Source organism: Mesoplodon mirus (assembly GCF_964341445.2).
Source record: "Mesoplodon mirus genome assembly, chromosome: 5".
NCBI lineage: Eukaryota > Metazoa > Chordata > Mammalia > Artiodactyla > Ziphiidae > Mesoplodon > Mesoplodon mirus.
Window position 1 is genome coordinate 152,445,277 of NC_138980.1, and position 22,481 is coordinate 152,467,757.

General features: G+C 40.2%; 1 long non-coding RNA gene across 1 annotated transcript in view; it reads left to right on the forward strand.

Moving 5' to 3' along the window:
• Window positions 1–22,481, forward strand: part of LOC309805543 — a 116,194-nt gene that overhangs the window by 47,198 nt on the left and 46,515 nt on the right. The window lies entirely within an intron of this gene.

Below are 22,481 nucleotides of genomic sequence, written 5' to 3' on the forward strand. Positions count from 1 at the left end.
AGAGTCAGCCTGTCCTATGAAGCTTTGAAGCCAGGCATTGACTTCTCCTCTCTAGCTATCAAAGTCCTAGATGGCATCTTCTTCCAATATAAGGCTGTTTCATCTACACTGAGTATCTGTTGTTTAGCATAGCCACCTTCATTGATGATCTGAGCTAGATCTTCTGGATAACTTGCTGCAGCTTCTACATCAACACTTGCTGCTTCACCTTGCACTTTTATGTTATGGAGATAGCTTCCTTCCTTAAATCTCATAAATCAATCTCTGCTAGCTTCAAACTTTTGTTCTGCAGCTTCTTCGCCTCTCTCAGCCTTCACAGAATTGAAGAGAGTTAGGACCAAGCTCTGAATTAGGCATTGACCTAAGGAAATGTTGTGCCTGGTTTGATCTTCTATCCAGACCACTAAAACTTTCTCCACATCAGTAATAAGGCTGTTTCACTTTCTTATCATTTGTGTGTTTTACTGGAGTAGCACTTTTAATTTCCCTCAAGAACTTTTCCTTTGCATTCAGAACTTGGCTAACTGACACAAGAGGTCTAGCTTTGGGCTTATCTTGGCTTTAGACATGGCTTCCTCACTAAGCTTGATCATTTTTTGCTTTTGATTTAAAGTGAAAGATGTGTGACTCTTCCTTTCACTTGAACACTTAGAGACCATTGTAGGGTTATTAATTGGCCTGATTTCAATATTGTTGTGTCTCAGGGAATAGGGAGTGAGAGAGATGGGGGTACAGCCAGTCAGTGGAGCAGTCAGAACACACACAACATTGATCAAGTTCACTATCTTATATGGGCATGGTTTGTGGCCCCCCCAAAATAATTACAATAGTAACATCAATGATGAATGATCACAGATCACCATAACAAATATAATAATAATGGAAAAGTTTGAAATATAACAAGAATTCCCAAAATGTGACACAGAGACATGAAGTAAGAAAATGCTGTTGGAAAAATGATGTTGACAGACTTGATCAATGCAGGGTTGGCACAAACCTTAAATTTGTAAATTTATAAATTTGTGGAAATATTGTTACACAGCAATAGATTATATATATACACATATATATGTATGAAATAAGGAGTTTGGTGGTCTTAGAAAGGAAAAGAAAATTCAAATTCCTTTGATGAAGGCTTTTCAGAGCAAGATGATAAAGATGATTGATTATACTCCGGAAGACACAGCAAATGAGGACAAAGGTTTTCCTTATACTCTGCTAAATATTTTTGAGTGGGAGGAAGCCAGATGGCTACAAAAAAGACTGGAAATTCAACATTTTAGGTACAAAAGTAGCTGAAACCAGAAAAGAAACTAACAGTGGGAATTAGCAAAAAAAAAAAAAAAAAAAAGGCTGTATAAATATTTGTGATAGAGAAAGGGGACAGTTGATCTCTTTTAGGGTGGAGGGATTGAAGCCAAGGCCAAAAAAGCTGTATTTTACAAAAATGACCATTATGGGCGTTGGGGTCATGGTGCTGGAGAAGGTGGAAGTGATGGTGGTGAGAGGCTGGGCAGAGTTCTGCCCTCAGATGTGGGTGTCAGGTGAGAGGAGCATTTCTGGAAAAGGATGCTCCAGGGGGCAGAGCAGTGAGATGGAATCATGGTCTGGTTCTGTGGGCCCTGGGTTGGAAGACCTGTGTCTGAGTCCCAGATCCATCTGCGTTACGTTGGCCAAATGATGTCATCTCTCCAACCCTTAGTTTCTACATCTGTAGAGTGGGGCTAATTATAGGGCTCGTCTCATAGAATCACTATATTGGGTCAATGAGGTAATGCATGATGAGTGTCCAGCCTGGCGCATGATAAAGGCCTAATCAAAGATAGATTAAGAGCATAATGACTGGAAGAGGAATCATAAGATTTGGGCAAGTTCAGGCTTTCCTGAAAGTCCTTGTAGTCATCAGAAGCAAATTGCATCACCTCTTTGAGATGAGATGGTCCATCAAGGTGTCATGATTGCTCCAGCCAGTGATTTTCTTCCTTGGCTGCATTTTGAAACTAACTAGGAGATTTGAAACATATTGTTGCTTGGCTCCCACCCCTAGAGGTTCTGATTTACTGGTCTGGGGTATGGTCTGGGCATCAGGATTTTGAAAAATCCCCCAGATGATGCTAATGTGTGGCCAGGCTTGAGAATCTTTGTTTTATCCCTTCAGTCCTTCCCTAATGGTTGCCCCTGATTGTTTCAGGTGTATTGGTTTTGTTTACTCAGCTCAGTGGCAAGGTCTTATGGACTCACCTATATCTTATGCTTTATTGCCTGGAAGAGTAAGAGGAACAGGGGACTGGAAGCTGAAAGGATTGGATTCTTGACCTGGTTTTCCCTGCCTGGCTGTGGGACCCTGGGTCATAATAAGATTGAACGTGTACTATGTCCAGACACTATTCCAAGTACTTTGCATGTATTTGTTCATCTGTCCTATCAGACTGATGAGATAGGCTCTAGTATTAGCCTCAGAGTTAATAGTAACACAGAGAAGTTAGTAACTTGCTCAGGGCCACAGCACTGTGCATCGGAGGATGTGAACCCAGGAGGCTGGAGCACCCACCATGAACTGCTCCACCCTCCCCGGCTGATACCAGGCTGCTCTTGATTTTGTTCACTCCTTAAGTGGAGGAGCTGGACCGTCCTTGGTCCAACTTCCCAACTCTGATGTTCTGCTGCTCACACCAGCACCTGGTAGAATGTCATATAATGGGTGGTCTGGCACTACCTGGCCATGGATTGATTATTAAATCAAGGAATTGAGCTCAGACCAGAATGAGGGCAGCAGAATGAGGAGGGAAGACACGTGGAAGTCATGACCTAGGAGGGTGGCTCTGCTCAAAAAAGTGACCTGGCTAAAAGGATAAAGTTTGGCCTCAGATGTTGAAAGGTAAATTTCCGTGAATAAAAAATTATCAGGAATTTGAGGGAATACAGCCTAACAGTGAGAGAAAAGATGAAAAAGTCTCGAGTGGATGCAGCTCAAAAAGTAAAGAAGAATTCAATGGGACTGGAATTTTCCATGGCTGCTGGTTTTGAGGATGGTGATGCCTGCTGTTCTGTGTGGTAATGCCTTTCATTAGCACTCAACTGTCCATAAAATGACACACAGATTCTTTTGTTAGTAGTGCTCTGAGGGAATGAGGGAATGGGGATGGTGTTGATATGGAAAAAAAAAACAATGAGTCAGACGGTGATGGTGGCAGGAGATAAGACAGAGAGTAGAGAGGAAACGTTTAGGGGAAGCAAGAAGGGGGATCAACAGAAACTTAGGTCCCCCTAGGAATGCTCAGGGTGAACAGTAGGTTAAGGGAATTTAATTTCACATATGAAGGGACAGAAAGATCCTACTCTCTGAGGGACTGTGATACCCAGGAGGCTGACATGTAGGTTATTCAAGGTAAAACAAGAGGTTGAGATAAAAGAAACTACACAGTATGATATCCCCAGTGAAATACAGAATAATAAAATGGAAACTCCTTTTTTTAATGTGTGTGTGTTTTTAATATTTATTTATTTGGCTGTGCCAGGTCTTAGTTGCAGCATGAGGGATCTAGTTCCCTGACCAGGATTGAACCCCAGCCCCCTGCAATGGGAGCATGGAGACTTAACCACTGGGCCACCAGGGCAGTCCCGAGACTCTTTAATCTACATACATTTTGAGAAAAAGAAGAAAGGTGAGGTAGAGTAATGCCTTTCCCCGGGCAGGGGTTAGAAGATGCAACTCCAGCTCAGATGTTCCTCGGGTCCTGCATATGTCTTAAAAGGGATCCTCAATTCTGAGGAAAATTGGAATTACAATGGTTTTCAGAATACTGCTTTCTGGTCCACTACAGGGAGAAAGGCTGACGACAGTGGTCTAGGAGGTGACCTGGGCACAGGACTTTTAAAAGCTCCTCAGGGGATTTAATGTGCAGCCCAGGTTGGGAACCACTGTCCTGTCTGGAGAGCCACATGGGAAGCGCATCCGTGGGGACACGAGGGGACTGGCAGTTCTACAGAGAGGGATGTGGTTGAAGCTTAAAGCTTGTGTGATGGTGGTCATGCTGGATTAGGTGAGTGTTAGGAAATTCATATTAGGAATTTCAGGTGTGAATAAATATTCAGAAGGACAATTGTGACTTTCCTTGAATAAAATCCTGGCAGGAACTTTCCCAGGAAGAAAATCTGCAGACAGTGCCTCTCAGTTGCTGGAAGGTGCCTCAGATCCCCTGGCATCCACTTGAAGGTGGCTGCACACAATGTGATTGGCTCAGAGACTTGAGCCAGCTCTCCTCAAATATCCCCTTCTAATATTGGGAATAAAAATCAACAGCTTTAAAATTCACAGGAAGATTTAGAAATTATCTACTTGAACCTTTGATGTTACAGAATTTTTAAAAAAATCAAAATTGCAAAGTGAAGTGTCTGGCTCAGGAAACACAGCTGCTCAGCACAGTACCACGACTAGAGTGGAGTCTTTGAACAACCAGCCCACTGCTTTTTCTCTTAAACCTCCCTTCCCTTCCAATGCAAGTGTTAATATGTAGGGGCCCTCAGGAGAAGTAATTTGTCTTAAATTCATACTAAAGTGTACATGACTAATATAAAAGTACTTTCTTTACAGCAGGTTATAACTGGGTGGGATGCATAAAACTTAGAGACCTGAACATTGGAAGAGAGCGGAAAGTGTCAAGACTGATGGTGAAAGTCAAAGAAAGGGGTCTGGGTAGGAGGATGAGGGCAGACAGAGCTGATTTCACAACTCAGACTAGCACAGACCTCCAGAGTTGAGCATGGCTTGGACCTCCCTCTCCGCACCACACACCCCCCACCCCAGGAGACCAGCAGAAGGAGAAGAATGACTTTATGTTGAACGTGTTTATGAGTGAACACATTTTAAATTAACATGTGCCAAACCACCCACCTACCCAGAGCTCCTAGGAAGCCCCTAAAGGCTGGCCCTGAGAGACTCCATCCCATTACCAAGAATCACTGGCATTAAGGCTATTTCTGCTTCGTCCAAAAGGTTTTCAGTTACCTTCAGAGTCAACAGGAAATTAATCAGCAAGTAGAAAACTGAAAGAAGATCTGCATCTCACTGTAGGAGTCATTAAAATAAAAGCAGATTTGGCAAAATGGCAAGGTTTTTCAGTTTTTTGTATATATTTTTTTAATCTCTCTTCTACTTTCTTACTTAATAAGTAGAAAATTCCAAAACTAAAAGCCTGAGGAACACAGACTCCTTGGAGGATGGGATACATACTGTCCTAAGACCTGCACCCCTCTGTTGAGCATGCCAGCCTGATGGCCATCCAAATAGCTCTCCCCTCATGCTCGCAAAAAGCCCCTGGAAACCTGACCACTCGGTGACACAGTCTGTTTAAAACTTCCTGGACTCATCTCAGGCCATATCTCTGTCCTGTATTGTTTGACTTGCCTCTCCCCTGTAAGCTCTTGGGGGGAAAGATCTTCTTTTTTTTCTTGTTTTGGAATGATTTTATTTATTATTGTAAGCCTGGGTGGAGAATGCACTTCCTTGCTTATCTCGCAGTTATGTAAGAAATATTAAATAACAATAAGACCTGGATGCAGTAGAGATCATAGAACTCTGCCTATCATATAACCTTTGCTCTGCCATCCTGAGTATCTGGGGAAGCAGCTTCTCTCTGTCTTCCTTATTATGGGAACTAGAAAAGCACAGACCCTAAATTTGAGAACTGATATATGGAAGGATGGCAAGAAAAAGCTCTCTTCTCTTCCACTAGCTTCTGACCTACTGAGCTTTAAAAGTTCCCTGGCCCCCCTGCCCCAGAGTGGTGGTGACAAGAATGGATGTGGAGTCACATGCGTTTCATGTGGAGCCTTGGGGCTGCAGCTCACAGAAACCACCTCCAGCTGGCGTAAGCAAAGCACGGCGTTTACTGGAGAACCATTGGGGTTTCTCACGGAACCCACAGGAACGTCTCAGGGGCCTGTCAGGAAACACAGGACATGCTCTTTTGCTGTCTCTCTGCCTCTCGTCTTTGTTTCCTGGTCCCTATTTAATGTGAGTTTCATGAAAGCAGGAATTGGGTTTGTTTTCTGCAGGCTCACCTGTGCCTAGAACAGTGTGTGGCATATAGTAGTTGCTCAATCAGCACTTATTACTCTATTTCTCTGCAGAGCAGCTTCCTTCGTTCCTCTGTGGGTATGTCAGAAAGCAGTCACCCTTCAGTACCCCAATTTTCATCTTTGAAATTCAGGCTGGTGTCAAATGTTTATTCCTGATTAGTCAACTCCCGACAGGGCTTAGGGTTTCCTAGCAAGTGTGATTGAGGCAGAGATGCTTTTGCATGAAAGAGAGTCTCTTTGGAGTAAGGCAGACACCTTCACATGTGTTTACAACAATTGGGCAGGTGGTTGTCATTGGTTCAGGTAGCCTGTGGGAAGTGGTACATGATGATTCCCAAACAGTACTGTCTTTTGATGAATAGCCAACCAAAGGGAACTCCATCTGTCCCCATAAATGTGAAACTTTCTTGCAACTTTGCTGATATGTTGTTGGCCAGTCTCTCTTTGGACATCTCCAAGGCCAAAGATGGCACTATTTTGCAAGAGTTGTTCACTCCATTTTTTGACAGATCTAATGATTAAGAGGTTCACCCATGTATCTGTCTGACTTCAACCTCCACTGGTCCCAGCTTTGTCTTTTGGAACCAGAGAGAGCAAATTTCTTTTCCATATAACAACCCGTAAAGAAGTTATTTGAAGAAAGTGATCATGTCACTTTGAAGTCTTTTCCTTGGAGTGAGGAATACATGCTGCCCGTGCAGTCATTACATTGTATCTAGGATTGTTTTTCTTCTGATTCCTGAAAATGATAGAATCAATGACTCAATTGTGGATGGAAGACAGTCCTCCCAGACATAGGACTGCATGACCTTGGTCCCCACCTAAAAGATAGACTTCATGTGTCTTTTCAGCCACCCTTTACAGATAAAACAGTTTCCATCAGTGGTAACATCTTCTGCTTCAAGGAACACGTGTTACCTCCTAGGGGTTGATGGCTAAAGGAGCTGAAGTTTATCAACTGGTTAGTCTGGACCAATGAAGATCTAACTGGTAACCTGTAGCTGTTCCCAAGCTAATGGTGTCTTTATTAAATCTGTCAGCCCCTCTACGTCTTCTCTTTTCAGGGCTAAATACACACTCTTCTTCTTTCTCTCCCTCCCCCCACTCTTTCTCTGTCTTTTTTACATTTAATGCATATCATGTAACAAACATTTAGAGAACACCAACTACTTGGGAAGAATTGTACTATTTTGGGATAACAGACAAAGGATAAGATTTCTATCTTCACAGTGCAGCAAGAGTAGTAGGCTGAGGAAACAGACGATTTTAAGCTCGGATGAGTGCTGTGACAAACATATAGATAAGGGCTGTCCACAGCATGCAGAAGGAGAGGCACTCAACAGGAGGTGGGGAGAGAGGGAGCTCTGGGAATGCCGCCTGGCAGAGCAGCGGCCTGAGATGTGTGTCTAAGGAGGAGAAGTCAGCAGGATGAAGAAGAATGCCTGAGGGAGGAGGTGGTAGACCAGGCAGAGGTTTTACATTTGCAAAGCTGTGGAGAATTTAACATAATGGTTTGTTCAGAAGCAAAGAATGATGAGCGTCAGAGTAGCAAGACAGATAAAGTAGAACCAGTACGTATGGGCTGTAACAACTGGCTGTTGCTCCGGGACAAATCACCTTGAAACCCAAGGACTTAAGACAGTAAGCTTTTAGTACTTCTCACGAGTCAACAGATCAGCTGGGAAGTTCTGTTGAAGTGGCCCAAGACTGTCTGATCTCGACTGGGCTTGCTCATGAGTCAGCAGTCAGGTGGCAGGTTGGGGGCTGACTGGTCTTGGATGGCCTCACTCCCATGCTGGCAGTTTGCTGGCTGTCAGCTGGGTGTCAAGGTGATGTGCTTCTCATCATACAGCAGGCTAGCCTGGGCTTGGTCACACAGTGGTGGCAGAAAGAAAGTGGAAACACACACGGCCGCCTAAAACCTAGGTTTGGAACTGGCATACCATCCCTTCTGCCCCAAGTTCTTAGCCATAGCAAGTCACAAGAGCCCTTCATTCAAGGGACAGGGACATCTCTTAATGGGAGATGCTGCAAGGTCTTGTTGCAAATGATGTATACATAGGAAGGGGCGAGTAATTGCAGCCATTTTTGCAGTCAATCCAGCACAAGTGACATAGATGATTAGAATTTCTCTTGAAAAAGATGGGGAGGGCCTCCCTGGTGGCGCAGTGGTTGAGAGTCCGCCTGCCGATGCAGGGGATACGGGTTCGTGCCCCGGTCTGGGAGGATCCCATATGCCGCGGAGCGGCTGGGCCCGTGAGCCATGGCCGCTGGGCCTGCGCATCCGGAGCCTGTGCTCCGCAACGGGAGAGGCCACAACAGTGAGAGGCCCGCGTACCGCAAAAAAAAAGAAAAAAAAAAAAAAAAGGATGGGGAAACATCAAAAGGATATATTATTAAACTTTTATTATTAATATACAGTAGTTTAATAATTAAATATTATAAAGTTATAAATTATATTAAGTATTTTATTATTAAACTTTTTATATTGTATTTATTATATTATTGATTTATTATATTAACATTTTTTAAAGTTAATTTTCATTTACACATGTAACATTAAATCATGTTCTCCCCTTGGGCTTCCCTGGTGGCGCAGTGGTTGAGAGTCTGCCTGCTGATGCAGGGGACACGGGTTTGTGCCCCGGTCCGGGAGGATCCCACATGCTGCGGAGTGGCTGGGCCCGTGAGCCATGGCCGCTGAGGCTGCGCATCCGGAGCCAGTGCTCCGCAATAGGAGAGGCCACAACAGTGAGAGGCCCGCGTACCGCAAAAAAAAGAAAAAAAAGAAAAAAAGATCATGTTCTCCCTTAAAAACAGGATGTCAGATAAGGCTAAAGTCTCCTACCAACCATGTCCTTGTGGAGTAGGATGATATGGATGATGTTTCTCTGGACACCACCCTTCAGGTCCTCCTCCAGGTCCCCCTCCGGGTTGATGTAGACCATTCCCCAGCATCCTTTGCCTCTGGTTGTCCAGCTAATTAGGAAGTCCCATGAATCTCTTTGTCCCTAGACTACATTCTCTACTTCTCCACAAGGACTTCATAAGAAGCTTCGTCGACTGCCTCATGACATCCAGATCCACTATGTCTACACTATTGCTTATTAATTCTTGGTCTAGTAAACCTGTCAGAAAAGAGAATGAGGTAGGTCCAGTCCAACTTGGCTCTCTAAATCTCCTTTTCCGGTCACTCACATCTCCTCTAATAACCCATTCTAGAAGGTGTCTGGTCTATTATTTGGGCATCCATTTTGGTGTACTTTTGAAATTTGGGGTCCAGTTCCCCTTCCATTGCCAAAGTTCCTTAAACACAATGAGCAGCACTTCCATCATTTCATCCCTAGGTCCTCCCAGTTCCCTGAGAGAAATTTCACCACAGCCCACCTGGTGATCTCATTTAGATCCCCCAGGTACTTGGAGGAGGAGAATTAAGTGTGTGCTCTTCTGGTCCTGTCATCAATTTTTACTGCACCACATGCCCTATTTGATCGACTTCTAAATTTTTTGTGTACATCTTATTTAGCATTTAATTAAATATAAAACATTTTTAGAATGTTTTTCTGGAAGTACTCATAAGAAACTGTTAGCCGTGGTTCCGCTGGGAGAAGCGCTGGGGCACGCTTGTTGGGGGCAGTTTTTGTTGGGTGTTTTTTTCTATTGATTGAATTCTCTGGGCATGCCAGATAGACTCATCTAGAAAATGGAATTATAGAACATGTTTCTGTTTTTTTTCTTAATTTTTCTATTTTTATTAAAAAATATTTAAAAGGTGGAAACAACCACTTTTTTGTTGTTTTTACGACAGCAACAAATATATTTATATACATGGAGCACTCACTTTGTGCCCAGCACCATGGTAATGTATATGTTCTAGATTTATTATCTTCTTTGTCTTACAAGAGCCCCCTGGGGGAGGACTTCTTTTTTTATTTTTAAAATTTTATATTGGAGTATAGTTGATTTAAAATGTTATGTTAGTTTCAGGTGTAGAGCAATGTGATTTAGTTTTGCATAAACATATATCTATTCTTTTTCAGATTCTTTTCCCATTTAGGCTATAACAGAGTACTGAGTAGAGTTCCCTGTGCTATACAGTAGGTCGTTGCTGATTATCTATTTTATATATAGTAGTGTGTATATGTTAATCCCAACCTCCTAATTTATCCCTCCCCTGTCTCGCCTTTCTCCTTTGGTAACCATAAATTTGTTTTCTAAGTCTGTGAGTCTGTTTCTGTTTTGTAAATAAGTTCATTTGTATCATTTTTTTAGATTCCACACGTAAGTGATAGCATATGATATTTGTCTTTCTCTGTCTTACTTCACTGAGTATGATAACCTCTAGGTCCATCCATGTTGCTGCAAATGGCATTATTTCATTCTTTTTTATGGCCGAGTAATATTCCATTGTATATGCCACATCTTCTTTATCCATTCCTCTGTCGATGGACATTTAGGTTGCTTCCGTGCCTTGGCTGTTGTAAATAGTGCCGCTATGAACATTGGGGTGCATGTATCTTTTCAAATTAGAGTTTCCTCCTGATATATATGCCCAAGAGTGGGATTGCTGGATCATATGGTAACTCTATTTTTAGTTTTTAAGGAACTTCCATACTGTTCTCCATAGTGGCTCTACCAATTTACAACCCCACCAACAGTGGAGGAGGGTTCCCTTTTCGGGGGAGGACTTATACACGGTTTTAAAGATGAGAAAATGAAGGCATGGGGCAGTTATGCAACTTGTTTAAGGCCACACAGCTACCAAGAGTCAGTGCCAGGATCTCCCCCCACCTGCCCTTCAATTCTGTCAGATTCCACAGCCAAGGTTTTATCCACCGTGTGATGATGACTCCTTCCATCTTTTCATGGATATTCTTTTAAAATCTTGGTCATTAGAGAGCACCACAGGCAGCCACATAACTTCTTGTGGCCACCCCCCTCCCAGTCCTGGGCCATCTGCCTCAGGTGGAATTGTAGTCAGACTGTCTTCATGGGGGTCTCTTACCTTCCATCTTTTCTCTGAACGCTGACTCCACCCCACTAACGTTGAAGTCCATGTCTCACTGAGCTCAGGCTCTTCCTCCCTGCTTTCCCTGAAGTTTAAGCTGCTCCTTTCTGCCTAGTTGCTCTTTTCTTCTTAGCTAATTTTTCCCAAGAGATCAAAATATGGGGCAGAATAATGGTTCCCCTTATCACTTTTTCAACATTCTGGGAGATGAAGTGGTCATAAGCCACATGAAGAATTGTCTGTGTATGTTGTTCTTATGTGACCTTAACCCTGTCTTGCCACATAGTAAAATCCTCTGAGTCCTGCATTAGTTAGTTACTTTGGGTTTTGTTTGTTTGTTCATTGTTAACCACAACTGAACTTTAAGTCTGGGAATAGTTTCCAAGTTTCTGGAAATAGTAAGTGGCTCCTTGTCTCTCTGTTGTTGCTATAGATCAATTCTGAGGAGAAATTTAACCTCAAAACCTCTTTGGTTCCTCCCTTTCACTTGCTTTTCCCTTCCCCCATATTCAGTTAATGACTGTTCTCTCTTACATCCTACTTTCATAATTATTTTTACCACAATAAATAAAATAGTTTCAGGCTTTTGAAACATTTTAACCTACTATGTGGTAACAACTCCTAAACTGGCCCAGTGGCCATGCAGGTTTTCTCGTCAGCTTCCACCCCACCCTGAATGGTTAACTTAAACTTGGTCACACTAATCCCATTCCCCTTTCTAGTGACTGGCTCGGGAATGGGCATGTGGCCTGATTCTGTTCAAAGTGTGAGGGGATGTCTATTATGGACCTTCTGGAAGGTTTCTTTGGTCCTAAAAATTAGAAGAGTTGGTTTCTTTGTCTTTTCTGGATGTGCAGCATCTGGATGTGATAACAGAATCTCCAGCAATCATTCCCAGGTATTTCTCGTGATGTGCGATTTCAGCTGTCCAAATTTTAAAATACAAAGCATCTCAACAGATACACCAGCCTCTCTGCCTGTAAACTTCCCACTTTTCATCCTACTCATGCCAGACTAACAATCCTAAAACACAAAAACCTTTATGACTTCATTCCTCTCTTCAAGTTATCTTCCATGAAGGGAACTGAGAATTAAAGACCAGGGTCCAAGATGCTAAGGATCTGTACAGTCATGTAACTTTGTTATTTCCCATGCTTGTTATTTTTTTACACTATACCATGTTTGGTCATTTTCATTTATTCAACAAATATTTATTGAGCATCTATTATCAGATGTTATGCTATACCCTGGAGGTACAAAAAACTGAGGAAGAATGTTTCTGCCATCAGCGAATTTATAGTCTAGTAGGGGAGTATGGCAGGCACTAATGCTGCCCACTCAGTAGATAACCCCTGTTCTTTCTTCTTAACAGGCCCCCAATTTTGTTCAGGCAGTAATATACCGGGCCAGAGGAGATGATTTGTAATTTGTCTAGGAGTGAACATGTGATGAATGAGACTTAAGGGGAATTCTACTGAGTATTTAGGGAAGAATTATCTCCCCAATAAAAGGCATGAGCCAATCACCTACTTGCTTACTTCTTGGGGTCCTGTGATGTGGGGAGCAGCGACAGCCATCTTGAAATTGAAGGAAAGGCCAGTTGAATCAGAGATGCGCGTGATGCAGTCACACCGTGCCATAACATCATTGAACTGCTGATCCAACTGTGGAACTGTGCATGTCCAGACTTAATTTTCTGTAGGGTAATCAAGTGCCTTTCTTGTTTAAGCCATTATTAGTTGGGTTTTCTAACTAAAACAAGGGAGAAAGCCATACAAAGTAGTATTTTAAATACAATATATGTGATGATTGAGTTACGCATGGGAAGGCAGTATACTTCGAGGTATACGAAGAGAAATAATATCTGTCCCTGACCCTAAGAATCACAGTCCAGGAGAAGTATCATCAATGCATATTTATAGTGCATGTGATAAATGCAATGCTACAAATATTCATGGAAAAATATAAACACACCAAAGAGGAAAATCTGACTCAGGTGTCCATAATGTTTGCTCATGATGAGCGTGAGATTATGTATTTTCGGCAGGAGCACTGCAGGGGTCACCTTGTGTCCTTAACACATCACGTCGGTAGGTGCATAATGTCAATTTGTCCCATTACTGGCAATGTTAAGTTGGATTACAAGGTTCAGGAGATGTTAGGCAGGTTCTTCTCATTCAACTCACCATTTCCCTTTGCCATTAGTAAGTATTTTGTGAGAAGATATTTTGAGACTCTGTAAATGTACCATTATCAATCAAACTTCTCAAACTTTCACCTACCAGTTTTATCATCTATTGATGCTTCTTGCTGAATTGCTTTTTATAAGGATGTTTGTGAAATGATTTTTTAAACTCTTTTATTCCTTTTATATTTATTTTGTGGCAATCTATAATAGGGAATAGTTTTTCCTCCTACTTCATTTACTCAATTTATTCATATCAGTATGAACTTATGGATTTCTATTTTATTCAATAGGTGATCTGTAAATATCATGTATTTTCATGCTCAAATTATCCCAGATTTGGCAGAGTGAGCCTCTTTAAACTTCCTTCTGTGCCCTTATTCTTTGAGAATTTCCTTAATTTATTATACAAGAAGATATTCCAGACTCACCTTGAACTTTTCTTGTCCTAGCTGTGAAAGCAGCCGTTTCTTCAAGTGACCCTGCTTTAGTGGAGAATGGTATGGTATTTAGAAACTAGGATCTGGGTGATAGGTGTGTTCATTGCTACTGGGGTATCGTTGCTTCTAGGCCTTTTCAGTGGACATAAGTAATAGATAATGTATATACACATCCACCCATAAACATATGGAAGTAAAATATATATCTATAATGATATAGATATAAAATAAACCATGAGGTCACACTGATACTTCCAATTCTAACCTAACACAACCTTCTCTGACAATGAGAAACCTGGCCCCATTATCCTCAATATATTTACTTTTTTTTTTTATTGAGTGCAGTGACTTTATGAGGTAGGTGCTATTGTCCCTGGTTTACAGCTGAGAAGACTATTACTTTTTTTTTTTTTTTAGAAGATGTTGGGGGTAGGAGTTTATTAATTAATTTATTTATTTTTGCTGTGTTGGGTCTTCGTTTCTATGCGAGGGCTTTCTCTAGTTGTGGCAAGCAGGGGCCACTCTTCATTGCGGTGCGCGGGCCTCTCACTATCTCGGCCTCTCTTGTTGCGGAGCACAGGCTCCAGACGTGCAGGCTCAGTAGTTGTGGCTCACGGGCCTAGTTGCTCCACGGCATGTGGGATCCTCCCAGACTAGGGCTCGAACCCGTGTCCCCTGCATTAGCAGGCAGACTCTCAACCACTGCGCCACCAGGGAAGCCCTATATTTACATTTTAATCCTATAATATACTAAAAGCAGTTTCATATTTACTGACCTATACAACTGTGACAGACAATTCAACTAACTAGAATTCATATTTGTTTACAGTTCTTATTATCTTCAGTCTGAGGGTATATAGAAAAAACTGTGTTCAAAAATTACTTGGGTTTGTTTTTACCCTCCTTTAGTAAGATTGTTATTGATTTGGAATACAGTTGTTTATTTGTTTTTGTTTGTATTCCATTTTAGGTTTTGTTTTCCCCATTCTTTTAAATTTTATCATTGTATAATTATTTTGAGTATATAACCATAATTCCAAAAGTCAAAAATATTCAAAAATATTCAGAGAAGTGTCACTCCTTTACCTCTTGTTTCTTCTAACCCATTCTCACCTACTCTTGTATTTCTGATGTATCCTTTGTTTTGTTTTTGTGAAATTAAGGAGATACATGATATTATCTTATATTCTCCACTTTTTTTACAGAAAAGGTGGCACAATATAGATCTCACATTAGGTCCTTCTTAGTGTATCGCATCAATAGGTACGTGACTTCAATTTGTTCCATTATTGGCAATGTTAAATTGGATTACAAGTTCAAGTCCTTTTGTGCTTTGCTTTTTTTTCATTTGACAAATGTGGTTCACAAATACCATCTTCAATAACTTTTATGGCTTCATAGTGCTCCATTATGTGGATACAACATAGTTCATTTAATGACTTTTTTATATTTCCAATGTTTACAATCACAAACAATGCTGTATTGAGAAACCTTTTGCATATATATTTTTATATTTTTAGAGGTGTACCTTCAAAGTAAGTTCTTAGACATGGGACTGCCAAGTCAAAAGATAAACACATATATAGTTTCATTAAATATTGTCAAATTCTCCTCCTCAGAGGTTGTACCAATTTTCATTCCCACCAGCAAGGTCTAAGGATTCCTGTTTCCCCAAAGCCTCACCAACAAAATGTATGGTCAGACTTTAACATGTTTGCCAATCACATGGGTGAGAAATGGTACCTCAGAGTAGTTTAACGTATATTACTTTTCTTATGTTAAGCAGTGTTCATATGTGTGTGTTTTGTGTGTGTGTGTGTAGTCTGTTCATGTCTTTTGCTAGTTTTTAAAAATCAAGCTTATCAGGTCTCTTTCTGTGACTTTTAAATGACTTCTTTATATATTAAGAATTCTTAATACATTAGAATTATCTATGTGTTGCAAATATCTTTCAGTTTATTTTTGTCAACTTCATTTATGGTGTTTTTTTTTTGCCATGTAACTTTCTTTTGTAGTTAAATTTTTATTTTCTTTTATTGCCTCTGGATTTCAAGTGATAATCAAAAGTCTTCCCTTACACCAAAGTTATAGAGGAATTCACCTGTGTGTACTTATTGCATCTATATGGTTTCATTTTTTACATTTTTCTCTCTGATTCATTTGGAGTTTATTCTTATCTATGGTGTGAGATATAAATCTAATTGTATCTTTTTCCAAATGGTTATCCAGTTTGTCTCAGCACCTTAATTAAAACACTCATCTTTGTTTCAGTGATTTGAAATACTTTTCCATACACTAATTTTCCACAGGTACTTGGGTCTAGTTTTTTTCCAATCATATTCTGGTCTGTCTATTCACACACCAGTACCATACTGTTTTAATTATAATGTTTTTATATCCTTAATCCTCTCTTGTAACTTTTCTTATTTTGTGTTTTTCTAGTCTTACTATCAACTTGTGTACCTCCATTGTGAAAAAGCCTTTTTGGTATTGGTGTTGGGAATGCATTAAATTTATAAGTTAACTTGGGGAAAAATAACATTTTTATGGGCTGAATTGTTCTCTCCAAAACAAGAGATGTTTTCTGTTTGTTCAAGTGTACTTTTGTTTCTGTCAGGAGTGTTCAGAAGTCTTCCTCATTTCTTATTTCTTGGGAAGTCCTCTGTCATCCCAATCTCTCTACTCAGGTAAGTTAGGCTCAAAATACCAGTAAGCATTTATGTTTTTGGCTTCCTCTGAATTCATCTTCTTATTCTCCTTCTTGATTCTTATCATTCTCATTAATCTCATTCACCCCAGGATGATAGCGATGGTTTTCTCTTGATTCTTTGGGAATTAATGGTAGAACCTAGTACTTCTCCTATACAGGACATCAAAGGCTTCAAACATTGAGCCAGGCCCTGAAAGTCATGTCCAGAATCATGAGGCAGAGGACAGACTTCACGTGGGTTCTGAGTGTCTTTTCAGCCACTCATAGAGATGATCGTTTTCGTCCATGATAGGATGAAGGGATAAATATGTTCAACTCTATCAGCTGCTGTATGTGGATTTGTGAACAGTTAGTACAGAAAACAGCCATGTTTGTCTTGTTACTTCTCCTCCACTTCTAAAAGCTTATTTACCCCAAACAGTTCTCCTTTGACCTGCTTAGGACTAGCCAAGCTAAAAAGTGTTTTAAACACAAACCAACTGTTTTTAGCCTTGGGAATAAAAGAGTCAATTCAAGCAAAATTTATCGGGTTCCCAGGCAGTTTGGACACTCCCTTGTGGCTTATAGTAAACTACCTATTACCAATCTAGACTTTTGTAGGTTTTATCAGAAGTCTCACCTTCAAAAGCCAGTCTTGCACTACCAAAATTTTGTCAGTTCCTGGATCTGAAGGCATCATCCCTGGGATACATTTCATGCCTTTCAGAAACCCAAAGGCAATACCAAAAGGCAATTTCCTATGAGATCAACAGTCCCCTCCTCGAATTGTTTTCCCTTTTAGCTTAACTCATCAATTTTCAATCAATTTTCTTTCCATTCAACTGCATGTGTTTTATGTAAACTGTGTCCCCTTTGGAGACCGGGGCCTGCTCCTCAGTTGCCTCAAGTCCATCCTGTCTCAGCATAGTTGATCTCACCCTAAGTTCCCCCAGACTCTGCAGATCCTTGGGGCCAAGAACATGAGAGGCTCTGCAGAGTACTTGCCCTGCTAAGCACAGTCACTATGTGCCAGCAAGCTTGGGATCTAGATACTGCTAAGACCTATTTAAGGTCCATTTTAGGGAAATCTGATGATTGACTGAGGCCAGATGGGGACAGAGACTAGAAATACTCACCCACTGATTCTGCAGAGAGACTTCACTCTCCTTTAAAGGATATTCTCACCAGCCTGAACTCTCCTTACTTCTTGAGAGATGTACCTTTACCAATCACGGCCCACAGGACTATTACTCAGTCAACCTGGCAGTCTCAAACTGTACCCTGTGGTCCAGCAAATCAGCTGGGCCACAAATGATTTTCAGTCCAGCCTCACATCTTGCCACATTTTCCAGCTGGATGGACAACAAGCCCCATGAGGTTAAGCAATGTAACCCTGGGTTCCAGAGTGAGTCAGTTGCTCAGCTATGCTGTAAACTGTGGACCCGTTCAGGCTTCCAGGACTTTTCTCTAACCAGCAGACCACAGGGTCCCTCTCCTGCAATCAGATCGGCTTGTCTGCAGAGAAATGGAATTAAGCTATTAGCAAGTGGTTTCTGACTCTTGCAGAAACACCAGCAACAATGGCCACTTCGACATAACGTTTTAAGAGAGCTGTTTGTTTTGGCAGTGCTTCACTATAGTACACATTCCTGTCACTTAATTGTCCTTGCAAAGATCAACAAAGACCTTCTGAAGCAGAGCTGGAAGCTGTAGAACTCAGCTAAGCAAATGTTTGTTAAAATGAGGAGGAAGGGGGGGCTGGTTAGCTCTATATATTCAGCTGTACTCTGAAACGACACCATTTTCTCTACACCGTCATCCATTTCCTGAACTTCCATATCCCACCCCTACTGCCTTCAATTCTGAAAGTTTGAAACTGTGTTCTAATTCTTGGTCTCATTATTATCAAACTGCTTCCTTTGATCTTCAAAGCCACTTGGCAAGTTCAAAGCACATAAAGACACAGTGTCTAATTTTTTTTGTTCTTGCTTTTTTAAATATAAAAGTCATATTATTATAATGATGTTAATGATAATAGTGAACAAACACCTTAAATATCTTAGTGGACGTTGATAAAGGACCCTCATGAGCTAAGAGCTGTGCAGAACATGGACTCAGACACGAGTCTCTCTCTCTCTCCCAACAAAGGCAAGAAAAAAGAAAACACAGCTGTTGATACACACTTTTTCTTCACCTTCTATATGCAGTTTCTGGCCAGAGACCCAGGGGTAGATACCAGCAGGATGGGGGAATCAATTCCTGCCCACAATGAGTTAATGATCTGGCAGGATGGCAAGGTCATGCCAGTGTTAGGGATGGTTAAAATCTTTTAAATAGCAGTAGAAAAATCACCCTGTGGCTTTCCTGTGTCTTTGGAAATACTGAAAATTAAAAGCCAGTTTTTGAAGTTCATCTTTAGGGATTGAGCCACACTTTATACTTCTGGAAACATGTTCACATTTACTATGTCCCGTTTGTCCTATCAGGAAACTTCTGAACTGGGGGGAAACTACTTTATGAAAATGGGCCCATGAGAAATGGAAATGGGAACTAGAATTCCCATCTCCAACCCTTAACTGAGGAACATTATAAGAAGAGAAAACAAGGACACTGGTTATGTTAACATTATGCTTTATCCTTTGAATTATTAGTAAATATGTATAGAGCATTACCAAGCACGTGGTACAGAACAAAAGACATTCTATGGGCCTAATGAGTTAATAGAAGGGGGGAAAAAGGGTGTCTTAAGATGCAAAGGACCTGAGAGATGCCTTTGCACATTCTGTTACCTTTGTCTGGAACACCACTATGTGCCTGGTTCACCCTTACTTCCTGTGCAAGACTCAGCTTAGACGTCACCTCCTTGAAGAAGCCAGCCTCGGTCCTCTCAAGTTCATACCCCTCCTCTGTGATCTCATAGACTTTCTCAGTCTCAAAATACAGTCTTTATTGTATTTTGTTTGAAATTACCCTGCAGAGCACTGCCCAACATTGATCCAAGCTCTTTCAGAATAAAGACACTATCTATTTTACATGTTTATCCCTAGAGCCTAGCACACAGTAGGCCTATATTCAATATGTTTAAAAAATATTATAAACTTCTCTCTCTTCCTGAAAGAGGCAGCAAGGAAAAGATCTTAACAGTGTGAGATCTTAGCAGTGTGACTGAGAGAAAGGATGTATTAATTTCCTGTGGCTGTTGTAACAAACTGGGTGGCTTAAAACAACAGAAATTTATTCTATCACAGTTCTTGAGCCTAGAAGTCTGAAATCAGTATCGCTAGGTGGAAATCAAAGTATCAGCAGGGCTGTGCTTCCTTCAGAAGTTCTAGGGGAGAATCTGTTCCTTGTTTTTCCCAGCTTCTGGTGATTGCCAACATTCTTTGACTTATGGCTACATCACTCCCATCTTCAAGGCCAGCATCTCCAAATCTCTGTCTGCTCTGTCTTCACATTGCTTCCTCCTACCTGTGTGTGTCAAATCTGCCTCTGCTTCTCTCTTAACAATACATGTGATTTCATTAGGGCCCACCCAGATCATTCTGGATAACCTTCCCACCTGAAGATCCTTAATCACACCTACAAAGACTTTACCGTATAAAATAATATTCACAAGTTCTAAGGATTAGGGCATGGATATCTTTTGGGGGGCCATTTTTCAGTCTACCACAGGAGGCTTAGAAATAAATTTTTTTTATGATGACAAAAGAGTTAACAAGAAGAAGTAATTTGATGAAGAATAATATGTCATAAAATGAGCAAAGCCTTTGAAAATGAGGAAGTTGATAAAGAGGAAATAAAAGTTATTATAAAATAGGAACTAAAATATTTAATTTGGCAATCTAGGGAGCCAAACTCCATAGCCCAATAGTTAAGAGCATAGATGCTGGAACTCAGCTGCCTGGTTAGAATCTGGCTTCATCATTTACTGGCTGTGTGACCTGGGATAGTTACGTAACTTCCCTGTGCCTCAATGTCCTCATCTATAAAATGGTAATGACCACAGAACTTACTTCATAGGGTTGTGGTAAAGGATTAAAAGATAGTATATTTAGAGCATTTGGAAGTATTTGCTACTATTATTTTAAGAAAACCAGAAATATAAAAGAGGAAGTACAAATTTAAAACAGAACAAAAAGGAGAAATGTGTGGAAGATAAATGTTGATAAGAAGAGAGAACTTTTAAAATGATTGACCAAGAAGAAAGAAAAAAAGAAATGCTGCATAAATGATGTAAGATGAAAGATATTTTTTAAAGTAAATTAAAACATTTGCAACCACAAATTTGAGGGGGAAATAGGATAAATACATTGCATATCATAAGAAAGACCAAGTCTATAATTGAGGACACTAGGAAAATTGCAGAAAGTAGAAAAGAATGTTCCAAGGCTAGCAACTCTTCTTTCTTTTATATATTTATGTGGTTGGTATTGTTTTTCTCAGATCATCTATGTCTTTGCTGATTTTTTTGTCTAGTTATTCCAGTAATTGCTGAGAGAAGATTGATAAAATCTCTAAGATTGTGGAAGTTTCAATTTCTCCTTTTAATTCTATCTGTTTTTATCTCATGTATTTTGAGGTTTTTTTTTAGTTGCATACATATTTATGATTGTTTATGCCTTCCTCATGAATTGACCCTGTTATTATAATGAAATATCCCTCTTTATCTTTGATAATACTTTTTGACTTGTGTATTAGTTTCCTGGGGTTACCATAAAAAGTAACACAAATTGGGTGGTTTAAAACAGCAGAAATTATAACCTCTCAGTTCTGAATTCTAGAAGTTCGAAATCAAGGTATCAGCAGGGCCATCCTCCCTGAAGGCTCTAGGCAAGAATTCTTCCCTGCCTCTTCCAGCTTCTTATGGTTGCCTGCAGTCCTTGCCTGCAGGCGTTCCTGGGCTTGTAGATCTGTCAATCCAATCTCTGCCTCTGTCATCACATAGCCTTCTTCACCCTGTGTTTCTCCATGTCTCTGTGTCCAAATTTTCCTCTTCTTATAAGGACACTGGTCATTGCATTAGGGTCTGCCCTAATGCGCTATGACCTCATCTCAACTTGACTATATCAGCAAAGACCCTATTTCCAAGTAAGATCACCTTCACAGGTACCAGGGGTTAGGACTTCAATATATCTTTTTGGGAAACACAATTCAACCCACAACATCTTGCAATCTGTTTTGTCCAATATTCATATAGCTAGCCACTGCAGCCTTCTTATGCTTTTGATTTGCATAGTACATATATTTTTTTCCATCCATGTACTTTGAGACTCTCTATGTCTTCAGATTTAAAGTATGTCTCTTAGGCAGTAGTTTTTAAATTACTTCTGACAATCTCTTTCTGTTGATTAAATTATTGAATCCATTAATATTTAATGTGATTATTGATATGTTTGGGTAGGCCAACCATTTTATTTTTTGTTATTTACCTGTCTCCTCTATTTTTTTAGCCTATGCTTTTCATTTATTGCCTTTAAAAATTATTTGAATTTAATTTATTTAAATTTTCTTATTGGCTTTTTAGATGTGCTTCTTTGCATTTTTTTCTTAGTGATTGACTAGTAATTACAACATATATTCTTAACTTTTCACAGTTAACATGATAACATGGTAACATTTTGTGTAAAATATTGAAAACTTGCAAATATATAGAGCCATATCCACCCCTGCTGTGTCCTTTTTGTTATAGTTGTTATGTGTATTACATATACCTAGGTTATAAATCCCACAAGGCAATGTCATACTTTTTGCCTTAAACAGATTTATTTTTGAAATTAAGAGAAAAAAGAAAAATTAATCTTTTGTATTTCCCCAGCTTTTTAAAAAAACATTTCTGATGCTCTTTATCCTTTTCTGAGAATACAGATATCCATCTAGAATCTTTTCCTTCAGCTAAGGAACTTCCCTTAGCATTCTCATAATGTAGATCTGCTAACAACAAATTCTTACTTCTGTTTTACCTGAAATAATTTTTATTTTGTCATTATCTTTGAAGGATATTTTTGCTGGATAAGATATTCTGTGTTGGTAGTTTTTTTGTTTTTTTTTTTCTTTCAGCACTTTACGATGTTCCATTCT